This window comes from Larus michahellis, chromosome 5 (genome assembly GCF_964199755.1).
Source record: "Larus michahellis chromosome 5, bLarMic1.1, whole genome shotgun sequence".
NCBI lineage: Eukaryota > Metazoa > Chordata > Aves > Charadriiformes > Laridae > Larus > Larus michahellis.
This window is the reverse complement of record NC_133900.1, coordinates 8,383,846-8,406,525: the sequence shown is the minus strand read 5'-3', so window position 1 is coordinate 8,406,525 and position 22,680 is coordinate 8,383,846. Positions and strand designations below refer to the sequence as shown.

The 22,680-nt window shown below is 38.2% G+C and overlaps 1 long non-coding RNA gene across 1 annotated transcript in view; it reads left to right on the top strand.

Moving 5' to 3' along the window:
• LOC141743754 (uncharacterized) overlaps positions 1-22,680 on the top strand; it is a 79,922-nt gene that overhangs the window by 48,148 nt on the left and 9,094 nt on the right. Inside the window, exon 2 of the long non-coding RNA XR_012587191.1 lies at positions 16,521-16,597. This is a non-coding gene — a long non-coding RNA (uncharacterized LOC141743754). The remainder of the gene's footprint in view (positions 1-16,520; positions 16,598-22,680) is intronic.

Here is a 22,680-nt window from a genome sequence, read left to right as displayed (position 1 = left end):
GATTTAGCAATGGGCTTTTTCTGCTTTTCCTGGTGTTAGTTGTCATAGCTCGATTCAAATCAAGAATTAAAGATGTCTATGTTTTGCTCCAATTCCCAGGTATTTTTTCAGGTCATTTTATTACTTTTTGCTTTGAAGTAATTGGGTAATTTAATTCCTACCCCCATAAAGAGTATACTTTCAGACTGATATGTTTTCCATGTGGATGACAGAATATTTGGTGGAAGACATTACAATCCAGCTGATGTGCTACATTATAACCAGCCTGATATGGGAGTATGTTGGCCTTTTTAATACTTTTTTTTTTTTCTTTCTTTCTCTTTGCTGTTACACTGTAGATACCCTATCACTAGACTGGTAGAAACTTCCCTTCTTTCCAGCACCACAGGAAGATTGTCGAGAACAAGCCTGGCAAAGTATATTTAGTGAGAAACTAATGTATCAGTTGCGTTTTATTTTCAGTCTATCTCTAAGATTTTATGTTGTTCAAGACAGTTGTGTGTGCAAATTAGAATTATTTGTGTGCTTTACTAATGAAATGTTAATTAAACAACAAAAATGTTATTACCACTAGAAAACAATCCTTGGGACCAAATGGCCTTTTGGTCATGGAAAGGACTAGGACTATTATGAGTAATTTTTATTTTTTTTTAATATTAAAAATAGGTATCAAGTATAAGAATAAACGCACCTTAACTGCTAATTCTGAGAGGTAGCTGCAACGCTGGTTTTACACCTGTAATTCAGTTAATATTACTACCTGTTCTGCATCAAACTGCAAACATTTATGTTTTACTTGCCAAAATACCTGTCTCTCTTCTGTATTTCTGAAGTTCTTTGTACAATAGCTACAACAAGTACAGGTGCGTAAGGTCACCTCATGCACAGCGGTCAGGCATTTAATTTGCCGGTTTTTGCCTTTTTTATCATTCTGCTTGTAGTGGAATCAGCCTCCTGCTCCTGGAACTTGGGGTTGTAGTGATATCTTAATATTGTGTATTAAACTGTTCCAGCTCTAATTTTGAACCCCGGGTTAGATCTTCTCTCTTATCACCACTTCCCTTCCCTTAGGAATTCACTGTACCTGAACACTGAGCTCCTGGGGAGGTTTCAGACTCTTTCAGACATGGTTTAGAAACCAGCTCTTGGCAGGGCTGCTTTGGTGGAGTATCCTGAATATCCAACGGGCTTTACGGGAAGTACATGCAACACTGAAAAGAAAAGTGCAAGTAAAGTTTGGCACCAAAGGAATAAAAGCTCATGGTTTTATTTAAATAATTAAACTGTGTATTGAGCAGTAATGAGCGCACTGTCTTGACTGTGCTGGCAGCGAGCACATATCTGCCATAGCCTGGAGGGACTGCATGCTCTTTAGCCTTTCCCCTCTCGCTGAGAATGCTGCTTAGTGCTTGTTGTGGTCCTGGCTTTTTACAGCTTGGATACTTGCCAGCTGGAAATTTCCTGAGACCACAAATCCATTTCACTTAAGCCCGGTGTACATCCATCAAATGCTAACAGTATATGCTGTACGCTCTCATTTGTTCCATCTAGTTGCCATTTGTAGAGACATTTGGATGGTGAAGGGCATGGGCCTGAATAGGCTCTACCATTCTTTATAACATAAATAATCTAAATATATATATATGTGTGTGTGTATGTTTGTGTATTGCATCTAATAACGTCACCCTCAGGCAAAATGGTTATCAGATGGGAAGGTTGAATTGTCGTGAGTACCAAAGACTTCTGATATGCATGAATAAACGCCTAGTATGTGGCTTATGAAACTTCTGTTAATTTAAGGGTGAGGCTCTATTTCTTTTCTTTTTTTTTTTTTCAGGAGCTGCAAATTTTTGCTGGTGTGGAAGTAATTATTGATATCCTCTTCTCATCTCTCTGTTTATCTGGGCCCCGTGACTAGAGTGCTTTATGGACTTGACAAATGAAATACAGATTTCCCACTTAGGGGAGGAAAAAAAAAAGGAAAAAAGAGGGTTGGGGAGAGGAAGTCAACATAAGGAAAGACAAGTGGTCACTTTAAATGTACCATGGGAGGCAAATGAGTATCGGATAGTATTTCCCAAAACCCCTATGTGAAGCCATCTCTGATTTTCAGTAAACCTTTCAGGGGGTAAACTCTGGCCTATAGGTTGCATATCTGCTGGACTTTTCCTTGTCCCCACTTTTGCTTTCAGACGCTGTGGCCAAGAGAGGATATTCACAAATGTTCAAGTACAGGGTTTCTCTCACAATTATTTCTCCTTAAGAAGCAACGCTATTTTTTCTTTAAATACTGTATGTGAAAAAAAAGTAGACTAAGTGTTGTGGTGGTGAAATTGGCTTTGAAACTTACTCTGCTGGATATTGGAGACATAAGAGATTCACAGCAGTTCAGCGATGTATCTCCTCTGAAATGATAAACCTCTGAATGCTCCCTTTTATTGATGGCATGAACATGCAGGGCTTGTTGCGGTGGGGTTTTTCTGCCTGTGTGGTTTGTTTGCGTGGTTTGTAATGACCCATTTTCTGGACATCATCGTGCGGCTCTGTAGCTCTTACCCATCACTCTGCAAAACAATGTGCAATGCAGGGTCTCCCTTATGGTAGTTGCTTCTGTACTCAAACACTGGAGTGCTACAGCCTACCTCTGTCGCTACTCAAATGGCCCAAATGCCCCCAGAGAAGCAGTCGTTGATGTACTGATCCACAGAGGAATTGCTTGGGGGGGTTCTCCCCTCCCACTTCAAAAATGTCGCTAAAGAGGTTAAATCCTGCTCCCTTACTCATGCAAAACCAGTCACTGACTTCACTGGTACCCCTCGTGCAATCAGGGTTTGCATCAACATCTTCAGGGCCATCGACAGGTTTCTATCTGTGAACTGAAATCGCACCAACTAATTGGAAATTCCTGATTCCTGGGAATTCCTTGGCCGAAGCATAGCTCACAAAACTGCTGGCTGTATCAAGGTATCTCATACTATTTAATTCAATCACGTTGTTTGGGTTACATATTTGAAGTAGATTCCGTATCCACAGTTTTGTACAGGGATAATTCCTCAACATGTAATTGTAGAAATTTTTATAGGGTTACACTGAATCATAAATCAATAACCTGAGGGGGAAAAAAAGTCGAAAAATAATAGTAATAAAATTTATAAGTAAATGAAATTCCCCCCCTTTGACTTGCTATTCTCTAATAACTGCGTTTGATATCTATAAATGATGCAAGAAGACAAAGTGTTTTCTGCAGGGAAGACAGCATTTTTTAACGATCTTTCAATGTTACATTTCTGACAAGGTGTTAATGCAAATTTTCAGGAAGACGGTAGGACTTGTAAATGTGGCTGACAAGTATTTATTTTTTCTAGTTTGTTCCCACCTTTGTCATTTTCTGTGTGACATAGTTGTTTGTATTTCTGCAAGTTCTTACAAATGTAAGTTGCAGAAAATCCCATCAAACAAGGTGATATCAACGTCCCTTGTTTTTGAAACAATTTAAAAACAAAAGAAAACCTCGCTTTTATACTGACTCCTCTAAAAATGAGGAAAGATAAACAGGGAACAATATAGAAAAATGTGATAAAGTGAGGGATTCAGGCAGTTCTAATCAACCGTCTAAAGACAGTTTATAATGGCAGACAATCGCAACAAAACTGTCCCTGTAAGTCACCTGTAATAACTTGCTATATAGGAGAATGTTATTAAACTAGATTGGTATTGACAGCTCTCTACCAGACAAGAAATGTTTATACTGACTGTTAGTATAGAGCAGGTGAATGGTTTTGTGAAGATACGTATTAATCAGCGTATTTCCATTAGTAACTTGAATTTCCCTTCCGGCCAGCGTGTCTACCTGTCTCTGGTGTATTTTCAACACTTAAGGAAGGGGAGTTTTAAAGTTAGAATTTAATTGGCATTTAAATGATTTAAGATAATGATTTTGTTTCTCTTCATGGCACTAAGTATTTGTACAAAGCTAGAATCTTATATACTGCTATGCCATGTTATTTCAGTAACAGAAATTCTACTGTGACATGGCAATTTGTTATTAAATTAGTTCTCAAAATAGGTTCCTTTTAAACTGTATTCAATTTCTTTTATGTGATTTCTTTTACGTCTGGGCAAAGTATATTGAAGGGGAAATATACTTGGTATCATTCAGTCCAGGCTGGTTTTTTTGCAGTAAACTTTCAAAGTGATAACTCAATATTTTGACTTACTGCAAGATACGTATATTAGGTAATAAACATATGCACCATAGACAGACATTTTAGTTATGATTTTTCATCTTCCTTGTAAACGTAGTTTGTATTCTTTATTTGGGGCCCAAGTTATGTGCTTGAGTACGTAATTACTGTAGTTGAAAAATCCTATTTGGGTAACTCTTCCTCTTTCAGAATTTTATCTGCTGTCATAGAAAAGGGAAAAGTCAAAATGTATTTCTGCATTCCTTTCGTAAATCTTCTGCCGTAGGGATTATTTATTGTGTAAGTGGTGAATAGAAAACTTCAGAATTTGTCAGAGTTGAAATTTCATCCAATGTACAAAAAAATGATTAGGGCTGTGTTATCAAGTGCTACTAGGAAATAAAATTGAATTTTGCGTTTAATTTTCCAGGTGTGAATGGTACCCATTTTTATTTACTGTTAGTAGTAAGTCCCATGTTTATTCCAAGTTTCTGTAGAAGTTTGGTCTTGTAAACACTCAAATTTTATTTATTAACAATCTCAAATTTTAGGTAGAAGTAGGTAGGCTTTGATTCTCAGGCTCGGTTGATTTTGCCCAAAAAGTTCTATTTATAAAACCCAAAATATTAATCAAACTATACAACCCCTGATAGGACTGGAAGGAGAGGGCCATATGGTGTTTCTGTAATCAGTCTTTACTGGGACTGTGGATATAGCTAAAGGACTTTCTGTCAATTCATCATTACTAATAACAGCCGTGCCCTTGTGTCGCGCCATTGACAAATGATTTTGTTTCAGTGCTGGTATTGGCATTTTGGCAATCCTTCAAATAGGCTAACGTACTGCCTTCATTAGTTTAATGAGAAATACGTTTGCATTTTTTCGTGAGAGAGACCTAGTAGAGAGCTGTATTTGTGGAACATGAGGTTGCTCAAGTATTTAAAATATATGAGCAGATGCAATAAGGTCTTTGGTCAAGCTGAACGTGCTATCTCATTTGGTGTGTGTCCTAATGAATTTCAGGCGGTGTTGATACTAATAATTTGAAAATGTGCACTTGCTGTTTTTCTGCAGAAACCCATTTCCAATATTCCTTTTCAAGTAAAATGACTCTTTGAACTACTTGTCAAGTGTATTTTAATGTGGCTAGTGGTTCCTGTTATCGAAAGTCAATATTTAAACTGTTCTCGCACACCTTGAGTAATAATAAATGGAGAAATATACTTCAGGCAAACAACCTTTATTTTAAAGAACTGGGGCCAGCTGGGGTTTGCAGCACATAGAAAGTGAACGGAGCCTTTTCAATAAAATGATGCAACTGAACTAATGGCCTTTGATAATTGGGGAGCGAATCCAGTGCCTGTAGTTAAGCGGGTCTTCTACTACCACATAAGAAAAGCTGAACTAGAAATAAATAGGAAGCGTCTCTCCCAGCTGTACTTTAGACTACGTAAAAATCTGTGTGATAAATAAGAATAATTAATAAAGAAAAAAAAATAGAAGAAATAACAGCCTAGGCTTTTCGTTACTTTATGTATCGGTAGTGTAATGATCTTAGTGAGCGTTAGGAATTAATACAACATCCTTTTAAATTGAGTCTTTACATTGATTCTTACAAGGTTTAGAGAAACACTGCAAGTTTAGGAATTAAGATCAGTAGTTACTGTTTCCAGCGTTGAGACAGTAATTTTAGAAATCTAAAGCAAACTGCAGTACTAAGAAAAAGGGAAAATCTTGCAGGTAACATAACAGATCTATCGTATTTCAGAAACAATGTGCAGTGCATCATATATCACAAGATACTTGCAAGCAGTGATTCAAACTGATAAAGCAGACCAAAGAGCAGCTTGGTGGGAGCGAATTCAGCAGCCTGAAGTGTAAGTGGTAAAGCAATAAAACATGTTTTTGTGCTGCAGTACTTAAAAATACTGTCATGTGAACTGGGTAATACTAGAGCCACACCATTAGAAACACAAAAATATCGTAGGTTTATATTTATTTTTCAGATTTATATCTCATTAAATTTGTCAAACATATGACTTTTCCACAAGAACGGTACAAATCGCTGTTCTTTTACTTTATTTGTATGTACAGTCATTTAAAAATACAATGTTTAAAAACTTAAAATTCTGTCACGATCAGCAAAATGCTTAGATGTGAAACTTTTGCAAGTTAAACAGAACTTAGAAGAGCCTGCCTCATTGTGGTAGCATTAGGGAAGAGATAGGATCCAGCATTCCTCAAGGCTCTATGAATTTGAAAGGCGTTTCTCAGGCTTGAAATGACAAACGATTCTAGAAAACTGTAGTATCTTGGAAACCAGAACAAAGTTTTGTCAGGAGTATCTCCTCAAGTAGTGAAGCGCAATTGAGAGTGGGGAGGGAGTCCTCATCTGCACAAATAGTCCCAGCTTTACAAGTGAAGAAAGGTGTAGAAAACTGCTGAATCTTCAAGTGGTGGTGGGAATTGGTAGAGTTACGTAGTTACATAGACTGAATACATTTTCCAGTTAAGAAAATATTAATAGAACTTCTTGGAGTACAAATCCTGCTGTAAAGTGCTCAAACTAATCTACGAGGACCGTTAACAAAACATAAAGGTCAAAGTAATTTCTGCGGAAAAACGTATCAGCATTTCTCTGTGTTGGAATAGTTTAGATCACAGCTTCAAGAGGTGGTTGCATGTTCTGACAAAAACGGTCTCAAGGCGGGTAGATGAGATGGCTCGTTGGGGAACCCCAACTGCTGACCTTCCCTGACGAGCCATCGGGGTGTTCCTCACCTCCGCTACACAGATCCTCCACTCCGAGGATCCTCCTCCTCTGCCCTCCTTCTCCTCTGAGCTGTTTGGAACCCAAAAGAGAACAGGTTTTTCACCTGCTGTATTTTCACATGTCTCTTGCCCTTTGCCTCATGGTTGTGTATATGATCCTGAGCATATGCCGGGCTGCTGGAGGCTCCAAATAGCTCCCTCACTCAAAGGGATTTACAAGAAGTCAGCTTGTGCTCTGCTAAGCAGGACCTACAGAAATGGGGGCCCACCATTGACTGAGCAAATAATTCTCATCCAAGGCTTTACATTTTTGACATGGTAGAGGCTTTAATTCTAAACTTCCAATTCTCTGAAGTTATTGCAAAATTTTACCCATTCAAATACCTTTTCCGAGCTAGAAAATTAAATTAAAGAAATGGAACTATTATTACAGTTCTTTACAGGAGTGCTAATAATATCAAATATATAATTCTTATGGGAAAAATTCAAATATAGTGGGTGATTAGGGTGGTATTACTGCCTGGCAAACAGAAAATTACTGTAAGCGGAACAGCGGGATGTAAGGATATTGTGGTGAATTATAAAAACATTTGGCACATTGCTAGAGTTTCTCTCTATGGTACTGTGTTATCTCATTTCAAATATTGTAATTAAAATTGGACAAACTTTGAATTAATGTAGCTGAGACTTATCTTCCCAAATGCACTCTAAAATTTTCCTCTGTCCTTATTTTGCATAAGAGAGAGTGAGAATAGAGAATTGTCATAAGGTCCTGGAATTTCTTTCTTACCACACTGCAAGTTGAGTTCAAAAATCAGTGTTCTTGCTTGGGCCTTTCACAGGCATATGATGCTTATCAAATGTTTCTCAAACATAAAGAGGCTGGGAAAAAGATTTTGACTTCAGTAGCTTTGCCTATTTTAAAGTAGATGTGAAATACACTTATTGTGAGAGCCTGGGTGGAGAGCTGGAAAGGGAACCGCATTTATACTTTTTCAGAAAGGAAACAAAGCATGTTTGTAATACGGTTTGATCAGTAACAGCAGCACAGCTTAAATCTTGAAAGAGGCGATGGCAACGAATGTGAAGGAAGAAAGGTTAAATTTGTATTTTTACCAGTTAGGTTCTGAAACCTTGAAAATTTTACAAGAGATTTTTAGATCTTTTAGGAAAGAAAGAAAAGAAAAAGAAAAAAAAGGACAACAGGTGATATTCAAAAGGATCAGGATGGTCAGCTCCGCTGGGATTATGTGCAGTTTTTGGGATGGTGGTGGGGGAGCGGATTCCCCTTGGGAGATGTCTCCTGCCACACTCAGAGCCACTGCGCAGGCACGGCTGCTCTGGGGGATCGAGATTGGCAAGGAGTTGATCCAGCAGGAATTCTGGCAGCAGGTGGCTGGAAATTGTTTAGCCGACTTGGAAACCATCTGGTTTTTAAAAGAAGAAAGGACAAAACCAAATACAGTAAAGGATTTATAAGACTAAAGCTACTTGCTAAACCTTTTTAAGACTGGTATGGAGTTAAGGTACCTGCCAATGATTATGTTTTGGTGAGCGCTCATACTCCGAAAATAAACCTTGCTTCAAAACGTAGGTAATGCAGCATAACACAAACACCATTCCCCAAATGTCTCTAAGACAATTTTTGCCTTCACAGTATGAAAATCTGTGGTTCCTGGACATCTGAGCACTGGCTTGTCGTGTGTTGTTGTGCCAGACAGGTACGGAGAATAAAAATACTTGCGGTATCTGAACAGTCTATTTGAAATATGTGGAGTATGATTGTTATGATTGTTTTGGTAATCGCTACCAAGTCTTCTCCATTTTGTCTGTTCTCTTCCTGGCACAGCTGTCGTATTATTGTAATAATAAAAACTGTATCGGTAAAATATCATCTATACATAACTTTTCCTGCCTAACTTTTCTTCTTCTGCCTTTCTTCCGTGTATCCACACATGGATAAGAGAAACCTTGCAAAAATACCTACTGTTTTTCTGCTGTAGAAAAGGTATGGCCTTTGATGAGAGATGAGCACCTTATCTTTTTGCTAGTTCCTCATTTTCTTTGCTCGTGGTACTTATTCCATACAAAATATATCCATCCAACTTAGCAGGACTAGTTATGTTTCATTTTTAAGTCCTAAGTGGGCAACTAGAAGTGTAAAAGTATAAAAGAAACAAGAAGGACTCTCCTGGAAACTGACTTTTTCGGTATATTATTGCTATGGAAGGCTTACGTGAGAAAACACAATTTGTCCTTCTTTGAAGATAATAAAGAAAAGCTACTCATATAACAAGTCTCCAAAGTAAGGATCTGTAAATCAAAACCAGCATGCTGTTTCTTCAAAAGCTTCTCTTCCTATTTTGTTAGATTTTATTATTATTTTTCTTTTCATCCTATGCAAAGATCTGCAAAGTCAGTCCTGAAGCTGGTTCTTTCTGCGGTGCCTTCCATGGAGCTAACGTCTTATTTTTTTAAAATGCTCTGCTTGAGTAAGTGCTAGTGAAGGCCTGGCCCCTTGGTAGCAGTAAGTGGATGATTAACTCCGCTTCCCTGGCAGTTTAAGGGCAGATGATGATTTTAGCTTCTCTAACCGTATGATGATCAAATGGAGTTCCCAAACTGTCCAGCACTGACGGACAAAAAGTTGATTTCCCCAAGGCTGCTTTGACTAAATTTATAGCATACCTCTGACAGAGAAGACTTTAGATTTAGATTTAATTTATGTTTGTGTTAGTTTCCCTTCTGTTGCCTTGGGACTGACCAAACCAGTCAGTTTCTCTAACGGGGCCGGTGGAGGTTTTCCCATCTGCTGCTTTTCTTTTGTGTCTATTGATCCCCTTGGGTAAGGACAAAATCTTGTGTAAACTAAGGAAGGAGGTGACACTGGTCAGCGTACCATTTTGCTGATGCTTCCGTAACGTTGGATGTCATTCAGTAGTTTCAGTAGTTAGAGTATTCAGCCGTATCCTTATGAATGTGATTTCATCTGGAAACACGAGCGTCCTTCAGATCAGCTGAAGATAACTACAGGACCTCTACAAATTCATTAATGCATATGAACAGACAATTGCTCATATGTTGTTCTTTGAATTTTTTAACATTTAGAAGCACATCAGTATGCTAGACAGCAAAAAAAAGAGAACAAAAGGACTTCTCGTTCAGTTCTGCCTCAAAGAATTCTGTGTCTAAGCTTTGTTCCTGTTCCAGGTTGTATCTTTATAGCCTACAATCCAGTTTTCCCACAGAATGCTGCTGTCTTTGTTACTCATGAATAATTTTGGCTAGCAACAGGTCTTCATGGTTTTCCTGATTTTCGTTTCAATTTTTAGCAAGGAATTGGTATTTTTTTAATGCTGAAATTCAAACGGTGAAGCACGTGATATTTTCCTTCAAGGTGTATTTTCAGAAGATATTGTTCTTGAGACCTGAGTGAATTAGATACGAGCATCTTATTGGTATCTGTTTCTCACAGTTTTTTCTGTGGTACTTTTCCTTCCCTCCCCCCCCCCCCCCCCCCCCCCGTTGAAATATCACTATCCTGGATAACTTAATTTATAGTCAATACTGTAAAAAGAATATTCATCCATTCTTTAAAGAATGCATTTCTTTGGTTATAAAGTACCACTATATGTTTAAGACATTTTCCTTGAGGTAACATCAGTTACCACAACTGATATATTTTCTTTTGAAGCCGCCTAAATAATTGCAATGGCTAACTTCTGGCAGCCTCTAGAAGGGTATCAGGTCTTTCTTGTTTTAATTTGTCATATAAACTCGTGATTTGCATCACTTCATAACCACCTAATCGCGAAGCTTCGAACAGACCACATGCTGCTACCTTTGATCTTGCTGGAGACCTGGGGACTTGCTGTGGCACTGCGGTGTCCTGGTTTATAGATTCAGCGCGCCTTTCAGTATGATAAATTCTGCTATCAATTTACATTGTAATTGCTCGTAACTCAAGCTACATTGTAATGCAAATGAAGATGTTTATTTACTGCTTCCGAGATAGTCAACATTACTACAGATTTTTCTAGAAGACATACGGAGAGATGAAAGAACAACCTCATTTAATCAGCTTACACAAAGATTAGACTGGAGAGGCTGTGCTGTTGCTTGTAACTTGCTGACATGTGTCTTCTGAGACACTCTATCTTTTGCATGCCGTACGCCAGCGTCGCACACACCGGAGACAATCCCTGTCATAGCTAATCTCCTTTTAGAAGTCCTCCTGTAGGTGGAAGCAGACTTAATGTTTTTTTTTCCAAACTCGCTCTTCTTATTCAGGAGACGGTCTTGCCAGTTGTGTTTCCGTAAGCTGCCTTTTCCTCTTCCCCGGAGATGCAGATGTCTCTTGATTAGAGCAGATGCCATCTCCTGTCCTTGAAAAACCAATTACCTCCCTGGAGTTGACTCAGCACGAATCTGAGTCTTTCAGTAGCAGGGTTGCCTCTGCTGAACTTCATAATGCTTCGGTGTGTATGTTTGTAAACATGTCTGACGTACCACTAAATGGGGTAATTACCTGTAGTTTATTAAGAGCTTGTTAAGATCAAGCACAACAATAATAAAAAAAACTCTGTGGGTGGATAGCACATCTGAGATTATTTTTCCCCATCTTCTTTATCCTAAAGACACTGGTAATAGCTATAATTAGGAAATTTGAACCTCTGTTCTGTTATCTAGCAGGTGTTTCCCATTAAATAATCATTTAGCCTTTTCATCCTTGCTCCAGCTTAAACATCTTTAACTCAGGAGGACTGTCGTGTTAATAATATACAACACTCAAAATCTCTGTTAGTTTTTTGAATGAGAATTAAGCTGAAAATATTGGTAATGCAGAACTATGAGCATTTGAAAAAAAAAATAGCACTGAGGTTCTAATTGCGTCATTCAGAAAAAAAGTTGCAACTATTTCACGTCTTATGATGTCACGTAAAGGCCTTTTTCTGTAGAAAAGATCGTTACTTGAGGTGCGTGGAATTGATTCCTCCTTCAGCAGTTCAGTCGTGGGCAGAGTGCCCAGACTAAATGAGTTTTGCAGGCCCTGCACTTAGAGGGATACGTTTTGTCCATTTTTTTTTTTAAATGCTTGATTGATTTGATTATATTTATCAAATTAACAGAAATTGATTAGTTGTCCTCCATTTCAGAGGCCTACCAGAAAATAGCTACATTGGTGGGGAGGAAGAATTCTTAGTTATCTGAGAGAAAGGCACACATGACTTTGTAATCACAAAGAGAGAAAGGGGGAGAAGTCTTGAGCTTGTTTTCATATTCAGATTGGTTTAAATAAATGCAGACAATACACTTGCTGAACTACTAAACTACTTAATTAGCCAAGTTTTACCTAAGGACAAATTGGTCCAGCCGCTGCAAGTACTCAGTGCAGCCTCATTTTACAATTTCTGAATTAAAAAAAGTAAACAAAATAGTGGCCAGTAGAGGCAGAGGGTGGAAGGCTTGAGCTCCTCAGGCTCTCAGGAATGTGTCTGAGCTCTGTCATCTTTCTGAGTTTGGATAACAGTCCTTACCGTACCTTTATGCTAAAAGCAAGGATAAAAGCCAGCCTTTTAAGTACAGACCGTTCCAGTGTTTGTGGATCAGACTCTAAACCTAGCTGTACAAAAAGAAGGAAAAGGGAACAAAAGGCTTCACGTCGTCCAATAACAATATGCTTGAGTTTACTTTAAATTGAATGATATTATTCCTGTGTCTTTTGTCAGCTTTATTGTTAATGAAGAGCATTCTCCATTTGTTCCTTGCCATTCATATAAAACTCATTTGGAATGCTCTGTGTTTAATAAATATAATCTCATTGCATACTTGTAAGGTGATAGCTATCATTCGTAATTTCTCCTTGAGGACTATAGATGAAAGAGACAGTGATTCCTTGGAAAAGGATAGTAAAACTGGTCATTTAGGCCACACATTCAGGTTTAAAACAGTGGATTTTACGTTACCACAGTGGTAACACTAGTTTTACAGTGAGTACGAGCCCATCTGTAATGTTGTTGGTAATATAACTACGTGAACACAGTGACGGTACCCAAATCAGGTGTTTCCCGCAGGAAAATAATTAATATAACAGCCAAGAGAAGGCAATTAATTCCATGTGTGGAAATGTCTGTGCTTTAAAACTAAACATCTAATAAAATAAGGAAGAAAACATTTAAAAATATTTGCTATGACATTTCCATAAACCAAAAGAAAGTACTGAAGGTTAATTTGAAATAATATGCCTGACTGTTGTGTATTTCTTCTGAATTGTCTGGATTAAGTACGTTGTAGATGTAGCCTGACGGACCTGAAGTATAAGAAGTTTCATTCAGCCTTGTCTTATCTCCCTCTAGAATGATGAAAACCAGAATATTTATTTCCTGAGACTGAAAACTGTCCATATTCACATAAACAATTCCATGAAATACTGCAGAATTTCAGACTGTATAATGCTTATGACATCTAGAGAATTCATCGGTGAGATCTTTTGAATACTGGATTGTAAACTTGATACCAGTGACTTAGAAGATGTTAACTCCTGGTGTCTGGGTGTTTTGTTTTGTTTCCCTTGCTGTAGTTGCTATAGGCAAGGCTTTGGCATTTGAAAAGTTAGTGACAGGAAGCAATGAAATTATTTTTAATGTTACAACAGGAGTGGTGGCAAGCATGGTTAAAAGAAGTTCCGAGTTATTTTAATCTGATTGGGGGAAATAGAAGTTTTTCAGTTTGTGTTGCAAGAAACTTAATTTGTCTTATTTCTGTCACTGAATGAATTGGGCATTAGGGCAGCTTAGAAAGAGACAGCAGTCACCCAAAACAGGCTCGTTCCTTCAGTTGACCATCCTCAGTTGTTTAGACAAGACTTAGGGGGGGGGTGTGACCAAAACCAAACGAAGGATGCTGCTTTTCCCATGTGCCTGAAAACATAATGAGGGGCTGACTATAGCTGGCCATCTTGATAGCGTGCCATGGGATGTCTGAGGGTGACTTGGTCTCAGGTGAACCATCTGGAGATGAGCGAAGGTGCTTCTACCTGGGGAGCCAGAGGCACTTGACAGTAAGGCCCAGGAGATGTTTTCTTGGAAGGTCATCAAATGCCCTCTTGGGAACCAGGTTACTCTGGATGCCTCGTGCTGGAGCGCGTCTGGAATGACTCAATAGACCTGCTGGTCCAAATGAGGTAGAACAATTTAATTTTGGCATTGGGATCTTTCACTTTAGGCAAACTTGTGTTGCAGCAGCTGATGCAGGGAGGGGACTGTTGCCCCTGAATAAAGGCAACCAATTTGTAGAGGCCACCTGAGATCACGGTGGGGCTGAGAAACCTGATGAATGCCAGACATCCAAGCTCAAAGGGAACAGAGATGAAGAGAAATAGGGTTGTCTAAAGGCAAAAGCAGGACTGCAGCTCGCCCAGAGCACCTTTCTCTTCATGCTAAACTGGTTGGTTTCAAGGAGCTTGATGCAGTTTGCGATGCTGGGAGCCCTGTCCTAGTTGTAGGGTTAGCGAGTAATAAGGGCATGAAAAATAGCAAGGTGGGCAAAATTCTGTGTCGAATGTAATGGAAATAGGCATCCATTTTCAGCTATCCTCCAGAGAGTAATGCAGCACAAAAACCTGGAGGATGTAATTTTCCTGTCCTTGCTGGAAAAGGACGTTGTAATAGGAAGAAGAAAACTGTGAGGTTGTCTGCTGGTTTTCCCCATATTTCTTAAATAGACCCTTGGTGTCAAAATTCAAAGACAGAAGCATAAAAACAATTAAGTAATTAATTTGAACAACTGCCAGTGTGCTGTTCCTTTGTTTTTTAGATGGCTAATTGTACTTAGAATATAATCTGGTCATGCTATTATTTAGGAACTCCTTCTGGACTGAAGTCCTTATGAAAACAATTTCTGATTCAGATCATGGTGTAAACATCTTCCATCTTTAGCTCCTAAATAGATTGCTGAATTTTTTAGTCATCTTCCACAGATCAACTCTTTTTCGGCTGGACTTCATAACACTCACTTACACACCATGTTCCCTTCACGCACATTTTGCGAACTCTGGACTGTTAGATGTCTGTGATGCGGTAACATTAGAGTCTTCTCTGTTGGGTTAAAATACTAAATGACACCCAGCCTACTAGAATTGTTAAGCACCGGTTGAAATTGGCACAGTACTGCTAATTTGTTTGATTCTTACATGGCTAGCTATTTGATAAAGCATATATAAACTGCTGGATTTAGCAAAAATATTAGCAACTGTGGCTAAAATGCCCCAGGAAAAAAGCCATAAGAAGATAAATGCCCACAAAGTCATTTAGGAGTTGCTGTGATCCTGTCTTGCCAGCCGAGAGCATAGGAGCATCTTTCATGTGTTTTTGGGGCTTTGAGTCAGTATGAAGGAAAATCGGGTCTTGAAAGGACAGGGTAGAGCACAAGAATCCTGTTACAGTTGAAGAATATCTGTGTGCCGCAGCCCGTATACAAAATTATATCCCCAGAGGGTTTGTCAAGTCAGATGTGACTACAATCTATATAAGCCAAAGGACTTCCTGGAATCCATCCATCTAGATTAGATTCCAGGATTCCTACCTCGACTGAAATTCTATTGCTTGTGTAAGAGCTCAAGTATGTGGTGGACTTCTTTTTTTTCTGTGCAAGCAACTTTAAGGAAACTAGTTTGCCTCCTTCAAGACTTGTAATTGAAGTTTAGACTTGGTCTCAAGGAGAGTCTCTGGGCTGTCCTAAAGTTGCTGAGAGTCCTGGAGTCTGTTCATCTGGCACAGCAATTACTGCCTGCCTTATTCCTTGCACATACAATAAAACTTTACTGTTGGTTTTTTTAAAGGTAGTCATCATAGTAAACTACAAATTATTCCCTTTATTTTATGTCTAATCTTCCCTATTGAAGTTTGATTTCCATTTATAGAGGAGAAGGCAGAAAGAGATTCATCAGAAACTTTAAGAAAAACCCATAAAACAATCTATTGGGATATTAGAGCTCTTTCATGCCGTTGCTTTTGGTTTTTTAACCTCGCTTATTTCTCTGCCACCAAAAGAAATTATGTCTTTAAACTCTAGATAAACCTATAAATGGATCAGATTTTTTTCTGACGTTCAGTAAAAATAGCTGACAGTTCAGATAAACGGCAGTGAAGGAGCACAGCAGTAGCACTTTGGTTAAAAATAGTGGTGCACTAAGAGTTTCTTGCATTTAATTTTTTTTATTGCATTTCTAGGTCAATAATGCGATTATTGATAATGATGGTTAAAATGAACATTTGACCGTAATTTTTATAGATCTGTCTTTTCTAACTATTGAAAGCTGGTATGTAAAAATAACATGAAGAATTTGACTCGGGCTAGACAGGGGAATTATGAAGTTCTTGTTCTATACTTAACTCATTCCACTGAATTATCTTTTGCCCTTTTATACCCATGAGTGGCCATTTATTGACATAAATGGATGTCTCTTATGTGTGTTTCTGAAAGTGGGATTTAGCTTTTTGTATGTGAAGATTATATAGCATTAGGTAGTATAAACAGGGTTGGTTTTTTTTTCCTCTCTCATAGTGCGCAAATGGCTGTTTTCTTCCATAATGTGGCTGGGATGCAGAAGGAGAAGAGTGAGTAGAAGATTTCCGGGCGAGGTACCTTCCCTGTCTGTCTGTTAACTAGTCGAGGTGTCGGGGGGCGCTGCTATCTGCATACCATGTGGGGATCCTTAGGGAGCTTTGAGGATCGATCTCTCAAGCATGAAACGTTTCTGTTCCGTTTATCTTCTTCTGAGGACGCAATATCTGGGATTTTTGCCCACTCCTTGGTTCAGATCAGAAGAACCTAACAGGTTCCACGGTCTTCGAAGGTATTCTGGGCTACCTGTGGCTAAACTTTAAGCTTTAATGTTTTGAAAAGGAGATGCACATTCAGGTCTTTCAGGTGGTATAAAGGCAGCAAATTTGAAAATATTTGTTCTGTGCAGTTTTAGTCCTAAATGCACGTTTCTAATGGAATGTTTTACAAAACTTAGTCTGGAAAAGAAATCTTTCTTTTTCTCTTCTTTTTTTTTTTGAGGAACTGAACTGTAGCTGAAGATCTGGAATGTGATAATTTCCCCGCAAGCCCTTTACAATAGACTTATAACTCCATGGTGAATTGTATTTAGAGTGGAATTACTGTCAATATCATTATTATTTTTTTCCGTACAACTAACCTGATTTTGAATTAATTTGTATGTAAATAGCAGGCCTAAGTCCGAGTCCTTGCCAATAAACTACAGTTATGTATCCCTAGTAGTGGTTACTGTGTCAGTGGAAATGTCTGAGCCAGTGCAGTGAACATCAGACGAGGGGCTGTGTGAAGCAACCAAAATTAGCATAAAAAAATTGAAATGTGTGAGACTGCAATTACTGTAACATCATAACAGGGAGACATTGCAGTTGATATCGTAATGGCTTAGATGTCAATGGAATAAGTCAGTGAAACAACTTTCAAATAAATGAATAAAGAATTCTAATGGCATCATATGGGTTGGCTCGAGAATGATAATGTTTTAGGGGTACTGAATCTGCAGTTAGCTATTAAAAATGCTATAAAGTATGCATGCTGTGCCTAGCTGCTCTTTCTCAGTGGTTGGTGTTTTGGATGCTGTCAGCTTTTTTTTTTTTTAGATTGTTAACAAAGGAAAATTATTTTAAGGATAAGCACATAATAAGTTTTATTTTCTTTTTTTTTTAATTCAAGTTCTTTACCCTGAAATGTTTTGACCCACTGAAACTAAAAGCGTAAAACCAGATATTATTAAAATAATCTCATCCAAATAAACTCATCCACCATCTTAGATTTCCTCAAAATTAACCAAGTCCAAGAAAGTCACACGTGTCCGGAAGAACAATGTGCCACCACCACTCCCTACCTCTGTGCTTCCCAATGAGGATGTCAGGAAGATGACTTCGGGAGACAGATGGAGAATTGTAATGCAGCTGCAATATATTCAGTATTTTTCAAAGGCTGTGTTAGCACAGAAAGGTTTATTTTCTTTAACTTGCCCAGGCTTGCTGGTGGGAGAGAAAAAAGGCTTTTTTAAAAAAGAAAGAGAGACATTCAAAGGGTTGTATGCAAATATATTCAAAAAAGAGGAGGAGCATGTACTTGCCTTTCATCAAGGTGCTGCTGTACTTTCCACCCCAAAGGAGTTACGTTTCACGTTCATCAATTAATAGAGTTCATCCCAGATTTCTAAAAAGGAAGCTGAGGGAAATCTCCATCAGCTGACATTCATTTTTAATGTCAGTTGTAACAAAGTAAAGCTTAGAAACTCCAGAAAAGAAGAGAGCGTACGTAGGATGAAAAGAGCTATTTATAGATTGGTTATGGTGCATCTATCCTAAACAGAAGAGTAAAAAACCTCATGAGGAATTCAATTTAAAAAGACCGAAGGATAGCAATGTAATTAATAACAGGAAGTCTTTGAAATTATTCTATATTTGCTTAATAAAGTTACCTGCATGAAATAATAAAATTAGATTTGGTAAAGGTATCAGCAGTATCACATGGCATTTTGCTAATAAAATAGTACAAAAGAATATAATTAAAGCTTAAGTTAAATGAATTAAGAATTAGGCCGTATCTGCAGAGAAAAAGATCGTGTTTTGAAAAGCAAACTATCTCCGGAAGAGGTTGGAAACACCGACTCAGAATGAGCGCCACAAAGTCAAAACCGGGGAGCAGCTGGAGCAAGGCGATGGGTTTATTCCTGCCTCTGAGCATTAATGCGGCAGTGCTGTATCCCTCCCTTTCGGGAGACTACTTTTTTGAAATGATTTTTGAAAAACCGGAGACAATGCAGAAAGAAGCCATAAAGGTTGGAAAAAGGCCTCAGACGAAGCAGTTTAACTCAATCTCTTCAATTGCAAAATTAGTAAATGAGAGATGACTTCCTGAAGAATGTGAAGGAGAACTAAAAGCAGGCAGTAAAGAGCTCTTCAGTTGTTATAACCCAAGAGTCGGTATTTAGAATTTAGAGTATACCTGCTTCAGCTGGAGAAACAGCTTTTTAAGACTGCTCAACTCCTTAATATATCTGGTGGTTAACAGCGGAAGTCTCCGGGTGGGGGAAAGAAAAATTACCTGATAAAGCTGAAGAGTTCTGCCTTTGCTCTCTAGACAAGGCTTGGATTCCATTCTGAAGCATTGATTCTATTTAAATAGGAGTTACTAGATTTAATTACATTTACTTGTGATATTTAAGAGGCTGTGGTGATAGGAGACCAGACTACAAATAATCCAGAAATGCTGTCAGCTCTGAAAGTCTCTGAAACTGTGAAAGTTCTGGTGGTTATTGCACTCTTTCCATCACCTGCTGATTAATTTCAGGTGTATGTACGGACACTGCTTAATCTGTCTGAAAAAGTGAGAAAATACTAGCAATATCTTCAGTAGGTGCAAATTCCATCTTCCCCTGTTGTGATACTTGCTTATTTTTTCTTTTTTCAAACCCGTGCTAAGGAGTTGGAATGCGCTGTGTCTTTATTTTGCTCGGTTCTCTCCGTCACTCGCTGCACGGGAATGTACGAGTGTTGCCTTTGAAGGGAACACTCCTCTGTCAGAAACTTGACCGCAGTATCTACTGCTTGCTTGGATCAAGGCAGGAATTTTCTCCAAAAGAAAATAATTTGGGTTTATTTCTTTGTCATTATGTCCCAGATTCTTATACATTTGCAGTTACGTAGCTGCCAGGGAAATCAACGCGAGCTGAGCGATCCTAACAAATGTGCTAGTGAAAGATCTTCTCTAAGACACTTTAAAAGAAAAGGGAGCATTTCTATTGATTGGGGTTGCAATCGAATTGGAGCCCAACAGTGAATGACTACCTTAAATATAAAAAGAAGAAAACTGGAATTTAAACACTTGAAACTTAAAGATGTGTATATTTCTGTACTTGTGATTACCTGAAGCCTCCTTTTAGCAGATATATAATTAGTAAAGTTTTTAAAATATAGAGAACGCTTGATGCAAACAGATCCAAATTCTGCCTTATTATATCCTTTGATCTCCGATAGAAGTGATGTCACACTCCAAAGGGTGACGTTTTGCCCAGAATGTAACACATTCCTATGGCAGCTTGTGAATGGGAAAGGGCAGATGTCCTTAGTGCCATAGCGAAGAAGGAGACAGTGGGCAGTTCAGTGAAAATCAGGAGTGTAGGACACGTTCAGCTGTGCCTCGGTGTAGGTATTCGCTTTTCCTGGAATTCAGCTTGATTCAGACATTAATTATGTTCATGCTGTTGCACGTTGCTCCAGTCCGGCCCAGCGCTGGGTAATACACAGCCAGACAACGGCCCTGTCTGCCCAAGAGAAGACATCAGCAGGACAGAATCAGAAGTCTTCGACTTTCTGATGATTTCAGGTTTAAATCTCAAGCCCAAACCTTTGTTACAATGCAAATATCATGCAAACTTTGAAATGCTCTGGATTTTTAAAAATCCTGATTGCACGGCATAGTACAAAGGACAAATAGTGTATGTGGGAGCAAAAAGTTTTACTTTTGAAAACTGAATAGAATTTTCTAAGGAAAATGAACATTTATTTGATGGACGCTGAACGCAAGCGGAACACCATCATTATAATTTCAGCCATACTATTTTGAAACTCTTCACTCATTTGCAATTCTGAACTTGCTCTGCAGTTATAATGGTTTGCAATTGTGAGCTTTTAAGTGGCAAGCATGACGCTGTGCGTATAACATAACCATAAAATTACGACCCAGTGATGTTTTAATATCCTAATATCAAACGGCTGTGTTTTTAAAACTTTTTCTATGCTAACAGATTACCCAGAGCAGACTGAGGAAAATCAGATGAAGATGAAAGTTCTTGAAATGAGAGCAGAGCATACTTCAGTGATGAACAAATACACAAAAAGCATTGCCTTAAGATTTTTAATGACATCTGCAGCTGAGGAATTGTCTGTAAATAATTAAACCACCTTAACTACCACATGAGCAGTTTATGATCCTGCTCCTACTGAGTTTGTGGTAAAATATCTCTGAGTTTAATAAGGTGGAAATGAGCTCAAAGTATCGACACCTTATCTAGAAAGATGCTACACCTTTTTGACTTTATGAGATGGCGTAGGGATCAAAGCCAAGCAGTTAACGCTGAATTAAGCCACATCCATCTTCTATTTTTCTCAATATTACTAAATTAGTTTTCACACGGAGCCACTTAAATTGCATTTTTCTTATGTCTGAAACAAGTATGGCGACAGACTGTAGGAAGTCACATCTGCCTCTTCTGGCCCTGTTTTCCTTTAGGAGGCAAGGACCAAAAGCAAAGAGAAAGAAAGGAGAAGGGAAAAGTGCTAAATGGGCGTTAGTACAACCAACACATTGAGTATGAAGCTGTGACTTCACACGCTAACCGTGAGCATTCACATACTGCGAGCACTGCAGAGGCTCTGAAAGCCTTGCTCCGTTTCCCATCTCTGCTGCAGCTCATTGATTGGCAAATGGGGCAGGAAAGACTTCTAATTAAACTCATCTGTGATGCCTCTGCTTTAAATTAGTGCCAAATGGCTGGGCTCAAGGTGTGTAAATTTCTTAAGCACATCTAACTCTCTTCCTCGAGCTAAACTAAGGGCAGAGAACCATTAATCTCAATAAACATTGTATGCACCTTTTTACAAATGACAACTGATAATGAAGTTAGAAATTCTCCACAAAGGCTTTTCTTCATTGTCTGACAAAATGAGAATTCCTAATATGCAGGACATGAGCGTGTGCTGGTGATGCTTTGGCTTAGAAAATTACGAAGTATATGAATATATTTTGCTCTTTCCTTCCTCCCTTATGACAGTGATCAAACAGCAATTTCAGCTCTACAAATTTGTGTTAAATCAGATGTGAATCTAAGCTCAAATTTTAAACCTACTGCTACAAATTTATCTGCCAGCCTTTCAAAGGAAATTCTGCTTGATTTGACCTTTCCTTGATTTGATTTTTCCTTTCTCGTTTGTTTCACGCTGAACAAAAGAATACAGTTTTAATTTTCTGCAAATTGCAAGCAGAGTCAAGTGCAAGAGCAGAAATAATTCTGTAGCTCAAATGAGATTGAACAGTTCTAGTTATTAGAATGTATTACTGTCCTAACGGTGCCTCTAGTTCTGTATAGTCCTTAAAAATAAATAAAAAAGGAAACAAAGACAAATAACCCGCCAAAAAACCAAACCAAAACCCCAAGCCCACCTCACACTATGGAACCTTGACTAGAGAGGTTCTCCAAGGCTAGAAAAATCCCCCAAACTGTTGAGCACCACGTATAGAAGAGCATTTAATATTTTTAAAACATGCAAAATTTGAAACTGGAAAATAGGAATTGTGCAGTTTAAAAACGCCTCTGCCTTTATAATTTGAAAATATGAATTTAAATTGCGTTCTGAAATAACTAGCAGAAAGTAACCATCTATCTGTATCTCCCTGATAGCATTTGTGCTGTTGGTAATTTTAAATCATTTTGAATAGTTTTCTTAAGGTAGTGTGTCAGATAACTGATGATTGGAAATTGAAATTGCTATTTCAGTGAAGAATTTGTATTTTGAAAAACTCTTAAAGATTTCCAAAATACGAATTGTGAGTACTTACATAATTTCTTTCAGTACTTAATCTGGAAACAAGCTTTTCCTCTCCTTTTTGTAAACAAATGCTTCCCACTGTGTACTAAGTAATCTTTCTA